Source organism: Sinocyclocheilus anshuiensis, unplaced genomic scaffold, assembly GCF_001515605.1.
Source record: "Sinocyclocheilus anshuiensis isolate Anshui unplaced genomic scaffold, SAMN03320099.WGS_v1.1 scaffold1240, whole genome shotgun sequence".
Classification (NCBI taxonomy): domain Eukaryota; kingdom Metazoa; phylum Chordata; class Actinopteri; order Cypriniformes; family Cyprinidae; genus Sinocyclocheilus; species Sinocyclocheilus anshuiensis.
In genome coordinates, this window is record NW_015542555.1 from 1,027,042 (window position 1) to 1,039,244 (window position 12,203).

The window sequence follows — 12,203 nt, forward strand, 5'->3', positions numbered from 1 at the left end:
TCAGCTTCGTTCCTCACAAAAGAATCAAGATGCTCCAGTCGACGAATAAATATAATACAGTGACAGAATGACTACATACATCAAAGTGACACTTCATTAGAAGAGGAGATCTGGAGACCACGGGCTTCCATTGGCTCATGCACCCTGCGCAGGGAGGAGGTCTGCACTATTTATCTGGGATATGAGCGCACCATCTGTCTTTCCGTCAGCCAATGAGCGCTTTAATTCCCACTCTATTCACCGGCGGTGTCTTCATGTAGTGAGCGGACTGCACACTACAGACTGCAGATGAGAGAGGGGCGCACTGCCCTGTGACACCGCGAGCGAGCGAGGGACAGTAACGTTACCGAGAGCGCGAGGAAGCGGAGGGAGGCTCCGCGAGCCGTCGTCGTCCGTCGTCTGTGTGTAGCTACCGTGTTTCTTTTTTGCCGGTATTACATCATATATATTCAGTCCTGACTGGCTTCCACAGAGGATACTCTCATGAGCCGTTTAATTTCCATCGATATTTGGTATTTATTTTTTACCTGCAAGTCTTTTAGGCGACGGAATCATGGCAAGTACGCTAGCGTCTAATGTTCGTACGATTTGCGAAAAACGACAGTCCGTCGGACGTTTGTAAACAACAGTGTGAACGTTTGCGTCTAACACAGCTTCTTTTTTGCGTGTACGCTTTATTGAATTTGTTGTCACTCGTTGTAATCGAGCAATACATTAGCACAACTGTATATCTTGTTCTCTAATTACTATTATTATTTTTTAATTTTAAAACATTCGACTGTTATTTAATCACACGAATATTGAAAAGTAATTGTAATCTCGCACACAAGCGACGCACGCAATATTAATCGTACAAGAGCAATTTCACGCGCACGGAGGCAGTTGGCGGATGAAGTTTAATACGAAGCTGTGCGTAGTGAACGCCTAGCGCGAGCAATTAAAAGCATATTTATTTACCTGTCGTCTTACTAGTACGCACACGTACACACGCTGGCTATATCGAGCATCCCTCCAGGACCACCTCCACAGACCGTTCCCAAAAGAGCCCGCACGACGCGGTAAGTAATATAATTGTGTGCAGTAATTGTTCTCGTCGGGGGTCTCATCTACCTTACAGTGAAACAATTTAATTGAATGTGTCATCATGAGGTTTCTTAGCAGTTTTGAGGCACCACACAGACGCTGTGCTCAGAAACACCAGCTCAGCTGCTGTAGTGTAGAAATCCCACTAAAACATCGTTTCAATGGGCCCTGCAGCGTAGTGGAGAGGCAGGTTGACCCGGAGTGTTTTTGAGCGCTTGTATTCTCAGTCTTGTGTTTGAATGGTCGCTGTCCGCGGTGCTGATGTAGAGCAGCGCTTCTCGATCCGGGTCCTGGACGAGCCCAGTACTGCACATTTTGGATGCATGCTCCAAGACCTAAAATGAGAACAATATAAAAAAAAAGGTTACCTTATTATATTCTGCAAATAAATGGCATATTTAAAAGACAATACACCTCAATTTACTGTTAGGAAAAAAAAACTGATGATGATGTGAATTGAAAATGAGCTCTTTGCACTTTTCTTTTCCACATTTTTGGCCTATAAATCAATTTTTTTTGTAAGAAATCTGCTACTATTATGTGTGCAAGCTCTTCTCCTTGTTGAACTTTGGTGTTGTTTTTTGGGTCTCATGCACCAAAGTCATTTTTATGTACTAACTCCTTTAAGTATTTGGCGTGGACATTCTTTTTTTCCACTGTAAAATATTGTAAAAGTTTATTAATGAGTTAATAAGTCTTAATTACCTTGTGATTTAAAGAGATTTTTAAAATTATATTTAATACATCATGCATAGTTTATTTTACAGTGAAATATTTGAAAAAAATTAAATTCCCTGTGTGATCCATCAAAAATGTATTTTTATTATTTTTGTTTTAATTATTGGTATTATTTAAATATTTATGATGTTTAGTTAATAGTAATTAATAGTATCGGGAAAAGTAACACGTTGAATTAAATGTGCAATTTGGAAGTATAAAGACTGAAATAGTATTTTCTTGTAAAACACACTCCAATGAGTGTTTACAACTTAAAAAAAAATTTTTTTTACAGTGTGGGTGATCATGTGGGCTTCCATTGTATCAGCTGTGTTGCTATCAGTACATTTTGCAGTAATTTTGCAGCTTAAATATGTTGGTGTATTAACATTATTATAATTTAACAACATCAAATTAGGAAACGCAAATTGTGTAGTCCATAAAATGACAATGTAATGAATCAACCTTCCTTGCTGAATTTTTTTATGTTGAGATTAGGATACGGGAGACATGAAAGCCACCCAAAATGTGTATTTTTCAGGAACAGGGTTGAGAAGCACTTACATAGCTCAGTATTTCTTGATTCAGGTCTTGGAGGGCCTCAAAACTACTACTACTAACTATCGGTTCATCTGTAAAATGCTCTATGAAGTGAAATGAGTGTGTAAAATAAAGGAGACATCCAAATTGTGCAGTGTTGAGGGTCCTGCAGAAAGAACCCTGTAAAAAAAATGGCTGAGGAAAGAGAGGCAGATGAAGAGGAGAGGGTGGCGGTTGAGTGGTTTTGATTGTTGTTTTTGTTGTGAATATTGACGTGAAACAGAAACTGGGGTATTGTGCTAAAGTTGTTGTATATTTGATTGAAATGTATGTTATGCAGTCTGTGTTTCATGCATTGTAAAGAGTGACAATGTGCAGTTGTTACCTAAAGAAACATTTTTACCTTGATCTGAGCTTTAAAATTAAGTGTATTGTTGCGACTGAATATTCAATCATATTAAATAATATTTTTGGGCTTGAATTAGACCAGTTGATTTAGATATTACAACACGAGGCACATCTTCAGCATAACATTTTTACCAAATATTTTTACAGTGTTGTTTAGGTGGGCAGTTCTGAATTTAAATGCCACACTGTTTAAAATAAAGATTCTTTATTGGCATTGATGGTTCCATAAAGAACCTTTAACATCCATGGAACATTTCCATTCTACAAAAGGTTCTTTATAGTGGAAAAAGGTTATTTAAAAATCTGAGGGGAAAAATGGTTCTTTTAGAATGTTCATTGAAAGGTTATTTGAATAAATGGCATCCCTGCGGAAAAATGAATGAATAAATACAGTAAATAAAAATTAAAACATCCTTTTGGAACCTTTATTTTTAAGAGTGGAGTTTTGTTGAATTTTTGTATGTATTCTCGCAAGTAGTTGAATACTCTTATATTTAATGAATCATTAATATATCGTGAAGTGATTTGTTTACTATAGGGCTAAGTAACAGAAACATCAAGGTCCTTATAAAGGCCAGGACCATTCTTTGGCTTGGCAACAGCTTCATTTCTTCTTGGATGGCTGTTTAACACGTCCTGAACTGTGTGCAGTGCGAAATTGCACTATTTAAGAGGGTAATTCTTTGAGTAATGAAGGTGGAAACGATGTGTCAACTTCAAGACGAGTTGGAAAATAAAGAGGGAAAGATGTCTGCAACACAAGGACTTGTTATACAACAGTCCTGTTGAATCATGAGACCTAATGACCTTCATAAGATCTAGTGTCTCATACAATTAGAGATCCACAACCAAGTGGGTTTGGTTTTCTCCAACATAAGCCTCTCTGGATGTAGGTAATAGGGTGAAAGGTCACTCATCACGCCACATTACTTTTGTAGGTTTTGTGCTCCTCATATACTGGCTTCACACACATTTTTTTGAGTTGCAGCTTTGTAAAACCCTCCTTTGTGAAGCATAGCTTTGTATATTCTTCTGGGTCAAAGAGGTGCCGATTCAATTCTGTGAGTTTTATTTAAGCCGTACTTTTGTGGCATTTAGCAATTATGCTGTGAAGGCTGTCTCTGTCAGTAAGTGTCAACTTTCAGCCGCTATTCCATTTCACTGATGCCGTTGGTGCATGTCTGGCATATTGTTATTTCTGAGATGTTCTCCTTGACATTTTAAGTCATTTGATAGCTTTGTGACTGATGCACCTGTAATTTAAGCTTAGGTTATTCAGCCTCGCTGGCACTATGTTATGTGCCTGGTATTGCTTTAAAGGCTCACACATCAAACTGCTAACAGTCAGATCTTCTTTATAGCTGACACATACTGCAGAGTGACAACCAGCCTAGTATGTGACTCACCTTTACAGCTCCATTTAGGTTTTCAGTGTTAAATGACTGTGTTTGAATCCATTTCGCCCAGTATGTGTAGGCTACTGCATTTCATGCATATAAGTGTGCATGAGAGTGATTTCTTTACTCACATTTGCGTTTGGATGGTGTATCTTTCTGGTAATATGAGGAATCTCTCAGTCGAGGTATTTTTATTGCAGTCTGACTTTATGCAGGTGTAGAGTGTCTGGAAGCGTAAATGGGGTTAATTGGCATTTCCGTTGCGTACTACTTATGTGTTCATCAGCAAAATAAACCCCCCTGGGGCCAGAGAGTGAGTTAACGAACTATCTTAATTAGAGGAATGATGAATAATAAAGTTTTTTATCATGTCCATGTGGATCTGCTGATGGAATGCTACATTTATGCATCTAGAACAAGAGACTCGCAGCAATAAATATAAAGTTAGAGTAGAATAGATACAGATATTAAACTTGCATTAGATAGACAGACAGATAGGTAGACAGACAGACAGACAGACAGACAGATAGATAGATAGATAGATAGATAGAAACAGACATTGATTGGGACAAACACTGAATGCTTATGTGGTTCATTGTACAATCAGTTTAAACAAAAAGATGCAGCCCCGCATGTTAATTACTGTAATTGTTTGAAGTGTCCACAATGTATTTGCCCAGTGGTCAAACATTTTGTTTGGATTCACGGATAGTTTGTAGAAAAGATCATGGCCTGTCGAAGCATGTACACAGTGTCTGCTATTAATGTGAACGGGAAACAGTGTTCACAAACCGCACCGTTTTCAGATGGGAATTGATTTTATTCATTGGCTGGATCATTAAATGTGTGCATATGGTTGAAAGTAAGAGGGATTCATAGTATCATCTGAAAAGGAAAGTCGTTTCAGATTCAGAGGCAGACGAGCATGTTATTACATTTTGATAGAAGTTTACAAAGGCAAACATTTTTTACTATGAATAATGTGCACCAGTGAATCATGCACAATACGACCAAGAATGTGCATTAAAAAGTAAATAGTGTCCATTTAGATTCCGTGTTGACTTAAAGGACATTGCTTCAGCAAACCCCATTTTGTGTTGTCTCAAATTTTGGAAGCGTTCATGAGTGAAATGCCACCAACACAACCGTGACCTCTCAAAAATGCACCATTATTCAAAGTGCAAACATTGAAGCCAGCGGGGCAGCAACTAGGTTAATGTGAAGTTAGTCAAAGGGTTTTAGGTGGAAAACAGCTGAATATCCTCCCACTCACCTTCTCAGTTTGCTACACTAGTTTCACTCAGTTTAATAATTTTCCAGGCCAGTACAGGCCCCCCCCCGATCGATGATCGATGCCCAGGACATAGGGTCAAGCTGCCCTCTTTTATGGCCCCTTCACACCAAGAACGATAACTATATGAATAAAGATAACGTTCTAAACATTGTTCTAAATTTAAGAGAATAGTAGAGTTTGCACCATGTCTACTGTAAAACGATAACGATATATAGGAACAATATAATTGGGATCACTTTCAGAACCATTTTTTCAAGCTGATGAATGATAAAACACTGAAAGCTAATCAGAATTAATTGGAACTTGTGCATTTAAATAGGTAGACGAAAATGCGGAGACAATACAGCAAACGGTGAAAACATAAAACGCTAAATTACCTCAGGTATCCAGCGCTAGTTTCGACAACATTTTCTTGCCTCTTTAGAAGTTGCAGTGAAAAGACTGGTTTTTATTCTACTAGCTTGACTACATTAGCTAAATTCACTGTTAGATTTGATAGATAACACTAGCTAGATTCAATGTTTAGATGCGCTCAAAACGTAGCATGCTGAGGACATCTGCTGTTTAAAGCCATGTAAATACAACAAGAACAGCGAAAACCAAAACTGATTCTGACTCATACGGAGGTATGAATAACATTTGTCCTCAAAAGCGAAATTCTCTATGCCGAGTGACAGATTCTCCCAACTCCTTTCGTCTTTGAAGGATCTCATGTATCCAAAAGCATCTGTTTTTCCTTTGGTGTCTTTGCAAAACGTAAAGCAGCAGCAGGTCAAATACATCCACCTTCATTATTTTAAAACTGCAGCGCACAAGCTCAGAATAAATAGACAGTTATCACTGGCTGGTGTGTATGCAAATATAAATATAATTATAGTTATAGTTGTCATTATCATTCTTGGTTTGAACAGGCCTTTACCGGCGACCCTAGTTTTAATATTGTGTTGTAGAACAGTTCCGTGCATGCTTTCCTTACCCACACTGCCTTGAAGATATCAGCTGAAGTGGGAAGTCATTTCAAAGGTGGAGCAAGATTTTACATTTTGAATAAACATTACAAAGACAAACAATCTTTCACAATCGCCTTGAAGATATCAGCTGAAGTGGGAAGTCATTTCAAAGGTGGAGCAAGATATTACATTTTGAATAAACATTACAAAGACAAACAATCTTTCACAATAAGTCCAGAAGTGTCCATTATAGTTAGTGTTGGTGCTGCTTACCATTCAAAAAAGTTCCACCAGACTAAAGTCAATTCTGATTGGCTGTCAATATTTTTATCGTTCATGGGCTGTAAAAAAAAAAAAAGTTCTAAAAATGATTCCAATGACTTCATCTGCTATTCTCATAGAATTAGAATGATTATTAAAACTTTATAGTTACCATTATCATCTTTGGTGAGAACAGAACGTTTAGCCACTGAATTAGACAAGCTCCCTCTTTTTAAAATCATAGAGACCTTTAAAGTCAGAGAGCAGTAGCACATCTTCTCATTGCAGAAGTTGTCAAAAGCTATATCATGAATGACTGACAGATAGAAAGCACCTCAAAGTCTTCTGACTGGCTAAACAAAGATTCCATCCACACATTTTTGTAGAGACTAAGGCTGTCTGAGTGATATTTCCAGACACCTAATTCACTGAGATCAGTCAAACAATGACTTTCCTTCCTGATATTTCAAATAAATCACTTAGAACTGCTTCAAGAAAGTAGTATTCCAAGCATAGACTTCAGCGTAGGTATTACTTAAAGTGACACGGTGCTCTTGACTTATATGCAGATTTACACACTGAGTGATTGGCTGAATCCTGCAGGAGACACATGCTGTGCTGACTGACAAGACGGATCACTGGAAGAGGACACTTCGCCAGGCCATCCACCCTGTGTGATTGCTGACTAAAGCCAGGTGAAGAAAGGCTGAAATAACTCCCCGGATCAAGAGCCGCTTCGGCTAACATGGCCATTACAGCGGTGCTTTAACACGAAGAAAGCCTCACTGATGGACAGACTAATTAACTTGTTCATCACCTATTTGGTTTGAGGTTTGTAACCGTTGCAGAGAGGTGCGGCAAGCATTCAAATTGCTGGAGTCTTGACAGATTGAACCACGTTATGGGTTGCCGCAGGCAGCCGGCAGGTAAATGCACTTCCTTGAGTGACACACGAAGTCAGGACAATGAGTCCTGAGAGGATGAGGAACAGACAGTGCTGCGATGAGTCCTACACCTTTGTACTTTCTCACCCGCCCACTCTGATTTCGCTGACATAGACTGTAATGCCTCATCCTGATGTGCTTTCTCGATTTCGATTTCTTGCTCTGTTATATCACATTCAGATTGACTGATACCTCTAGGGTTGTGTCTGTTCAGACAGATGTCCAACAGGCCTCATTGATGCTCCTTATATCACTAGACATGCTTTGAGGAAGCCCTACAGGAGAATGCAGTTGACGCAACCCATGCTGCTTTTGTTTTCCTGTTGTTCTGTGTGAGCTCTCACTCTCAGTGTGATGTTTGGAGGCTTGACACTGGTGATAAACCGCTCTCACTATCGCACCAGCGCTGAACCTGCCTGCCGCAGGGAGGAGGAGCAACTTAATGCATCAATGGTGCTTTGAAATCTGGAGGGTCAACTACCAAAGCCCATTCCTAGCCTTTCCCAGCGGTAATTTGTATTGCGAGCTCGGCTCGAACACTATTGAGACACTAATATGATTCATATCAATGCTCTAATCCCATCCCTTATCACCTTCCGTCTCTATTTCCTCTTCCACTATCTCTCGTTTCCCGATTCCATTCGCCGTTCCCTTCCTCTCCACGTCTTTCTCCAGACCTGGCGTCTGGGATTTGTAGATAGTGACTGCAAAAATAGTCTATTTCAATGTGGCATATTGATTTTTTTTTTTAAGACGGACAGTGTGAGCACATGAAAGCAGTGCTCTGTCTGTATGTTTGATCAAGCTTTTCTGTCAAAGACAAGCAGAGTCTTACTCAAGCCTGTGGATTTTGGCCCTAGTATACTGTATGGGGGAAGGTTTTGAACTAGAAAAGCATCCAAATATGTTATAAATAGGAGGAAAGTGAGCACTATAACATTAAATTCAAAAATCAATGGCAAGGATCTGTCAAAGACAAGCAGTCTTACTCAAGCCTGTGGATTTTGGCCCTAGTATACTGTATGGGGGAAGGTTTTGAACCTAGAAAAGCATCCAAATATGTTATAAATAGGAGGAAAGTGAGCACTATAACATTAAATTCAAAAATCAATGGCAAGGAATAGCTTTAGTGGCAGAATTTATTGGAGTCTATCAACTGTATTCAGTGGTTGGACGCCGTTTAAAGCGATGGAGCCGTTTCTGGTGCACAGGTCAGAGAAAGCCATTTCAGCTTAATTTTGGCCTTCCTCTGAGAGTAGAGAAGAGGATATTGTTAGGAAACTGTCCATCAGCACTGAACCTTTACTCTAGCAGCGGTCTAGTAACTGCCAGAGTGAGAGCACTTTGTCACATCAGCAGTTGATCAAACACAAAGTTCCTCTGTAGTCTACAGCAACACATTTTAGACCCACACTTTCAATGCAATCACAACAATAAAACTACATTTTTTATATATTCTGAGGAAGTTTTGAGTTGTTCTTGCCCATACAAAATTCACTGCCATGATGCTGTTTTAAGTGCTTGCCAGGGCATTGCTAAGTAGTTGCCATGGTGTTTCTTTTGCATTCTGGGAGTTGCCATGACATTACTGTGTAGCAATGAATGTGAATTCATTGAATGTTTTTGTTCATTGTTCTGTGGTTGCTAGGGTGTTCTGGTTGGTTGCCAGGGCATTGCCCTGTTGCTGTGCAGTTGTTGTTTGGGTGTTGCTAATTGTTCTGGGTTTTGTCAAGACATTATTATGTTACCATGCAGTTGCTAAATGTATTATGCATGCTTCTGTGGTTGCTCGGGTGTTATTAGTGTGTTCTGGTTGATTTTTGGTTGAAGGCATTGGCATCTTTCTGTGCAATTGTTAAGGTGTTCTGGGTGTTGCTAGCGTGTTTTAGGAAGTTTTTTTAGGAAGTCAAGACATTGTGCATTGCTGTGCGGTTACTATGACATTCGGAGTGGTTGTCAGGGTGTTCTGGTTGGTTTCTAAACCATTGCCCTGTTGCTGTGCAGTTGTTAAGGTGTTCTGTGTGGTTGTTAGGGTGTTGCTAGTGTGTTCTGGGTTTTGTCAAGACATCATAATGTTGCTATGTAGTTGTTAACGTATTATGATTTTTTTTTTGTGCATAGGGGGTTGTTAGAGTGTTTCTAGTGTGTTTTAGGGGTTTGTCAAGACATGCAGTTGCTAACTGTATTGTGAATGTTTTTGTGGTTGCTAGGGAGTCATCAGTGCGTTTTGTTTGGTTGTCAATGCATTTCCATGTTGTTTTGTAGTTGCTATGGTGTTTTGTATAGTTGCTAGGGTGTTCTTAGTGTTTTTTGGGGGTTGTCAAGAAAATAATGTTGTGTGCTTTGCTACAATACAATGTTGTGCGCGTTACTATGCAATTACTAGGGTGTTCTGGTTCTCTGGTTCTTCTGGTTCTTTGCCAAGGCATTGCTTTGTTATTGCAGTTATTAAGGTATTCTGTGTGGTTGCTAGGGTGTTGCTATTGTGTTATGGGTTTTGTTAAGACATAATGTTGCTATGCAGTTGCTAACTTATGATTTTTTTGTGAATTGCTACAGTATGTGGTTACTAGAGGGTTGTAGGTGGTTATTAGGGTGTTGCTAGTGTGTTCTGGGGGTTGTTAAGACATTACTTTGTTGTGTGCATTGCTGTAATAAAATTGCCAGGGTGTTCTGGTTGGTTACCAAGCCATCGCTATGTTGCTATGCAATTGTTGTGATGTTTTGGTGCATTTCCCTGTTACTGTGCAGTTGTTAAGGTGTTCTAGGTGGTTGTCACAATGCACGATTTTCAAAGTTGTCAGATCACCGTTGTTTTTACACTGCATGACAATCTGGTGTAGCATTTAGCAGTGGTGGACGAAGTACACAAATCAAGTACTTGAGTAAAAGTATAGATACGTATAATAAAATATTACTCTAACGAAGTAAAACTACTCCGTTACTGTCCACCACTGGCATTTAGTTGCTGCTGTGTTCACATTGCACGATGGATCGGCAACAGGAGGTTACACACTGACTTTACAATAGGAAGAATCGCCGACAACTCTGTCTGGTCCGCAAACTATGGTTCACAACCAAACACACGTGAGAAGTGATACGGAAATAATGCAAGCTCACGTGTGAGATCAGAGTTCTTGTGCGAGATTGGAAATGTTATTAATATGGTAGCCCGCAAGAAGTTTGTGATACAAATGGTCTGTGCACTGATTTGCAGCTGAAGGGAGAAAAAGAAAAAAAGATTATGGAGGAGGAAATAGTTATTGTGATATTGTGGTCTATAGCTCCTCCCCGAACTTCCCGCTGCCCTGTATCTTGCTCTCTCATTGGCTGTAGGTAATCGCTATGTACTTTTCAGTCAGAACTCATTTCACACAGCAGGATTTTGAATCACTGACAGGTCCACATATTTAGCATTCCAAATATTTCACGGGGGTCGGCGACGCTTCGGCAATTCTCTCAGATCGCATCTTTGATCATTCACACTGAGTGATTGTCACTCGCGTGAACGAGCAACGATTTGCCTCTGATTTCGGGCATTTGTCTGCAATTTCGCAAAACCTGCCGACGAGTGAAAATCGTGCAGTGTGAACTTGACATTAGGGTGTTGTTAGTGATTTGGCAGGTTGTCAAGACATTACTATATTACCATGCCATTGCTAATGTATTATGAATGTTTTTGTGCATTGCTATGTGATTGCTTGGGTGTTCTGGTTGGTTGCCAAGCCATTGCCCTGTTGCTGTGCAGTTGTTAAGGTGTTTCAGGTGGTTGTTAGGGTGTTGCTATTGTGTTCTGGCTTTTGTCAAGATATTATTATATTGCAAAACATATGGATGTGTTGTGGATGCTAGGGTCTTATTAGTGTGTTCTGGTTGGTTGCCAATGAATTGCCATGTTGCTATGATGTTGCTAAGTATTTTGGGTGGTTGCTTGGGTGTTGTTAGTGTATTCTAGGTTTTGTCAAGACATTATGATTTTCTATGCAGCTGCTAACATATGAATATGTGGTTTCTTAGAAATTATTATGCTTTTATGCAGTTGCTAAGTGTATTATAAATGTTTTTGTGGTTGCTAGGGTGTTCTGGTTGGTTGCCAGGCATTGCCCTGTTGCTGTGCAGTTGTTAATGTGTTCTAGGTGTTTGTTAAGGTGTTGCTATTGTGTTTTGGGTTTTGTCAAGACATTATGTTACTATGCAGTTGACAACTATATTATGAATTTTTTGTGTGGTTGCTAGGGTGTTATTATTGTGTTATTTTTGGTTGCCAAGGCACTGTAATGCTCATGTGAAGTTGATAGGTGTTTTGGGTGGTTGCTATTTTGTCAAGACGTTATTACGTTCTATGCAGTTGCTAACATATGAATGTTTTTGTGCACTGCTATGCGGTTGCCAAGACATTATTATGCTGTTATGCTGTTGCTATGTGTATTATAAATGTTTTTGTGGTTGCTAGGGTGTTTCTAGTGTGTTGTGGAAGGTTGTTGAGATATTGATATGTTGCTTTGCAGTGTTCGGAGTGTTTTTAGCGTGTCCCCCCTTTTCTGCAAATACATTTAATCATATATATTTAGGGTAAATTTAGTTTTATTCTTAAATCAAGGGGGGGGGG

The 12,203-nt window shown here is 39.4% G+C and overlaps 1 pseudogene; it reads left to right on the top strand.

Annotated features, from left to right (window-relative positions):
- Nucleotides 1-360: 360 nt before the first annotated feature.
- The window catches only part of LOC107694348 (gamma-aminobutyric acid type B receptor subunit 1-like), a 128,133-nt pseudogene continuing 116,290 nt past the window's right edge, over nucleotides 361-12,203 (top strand).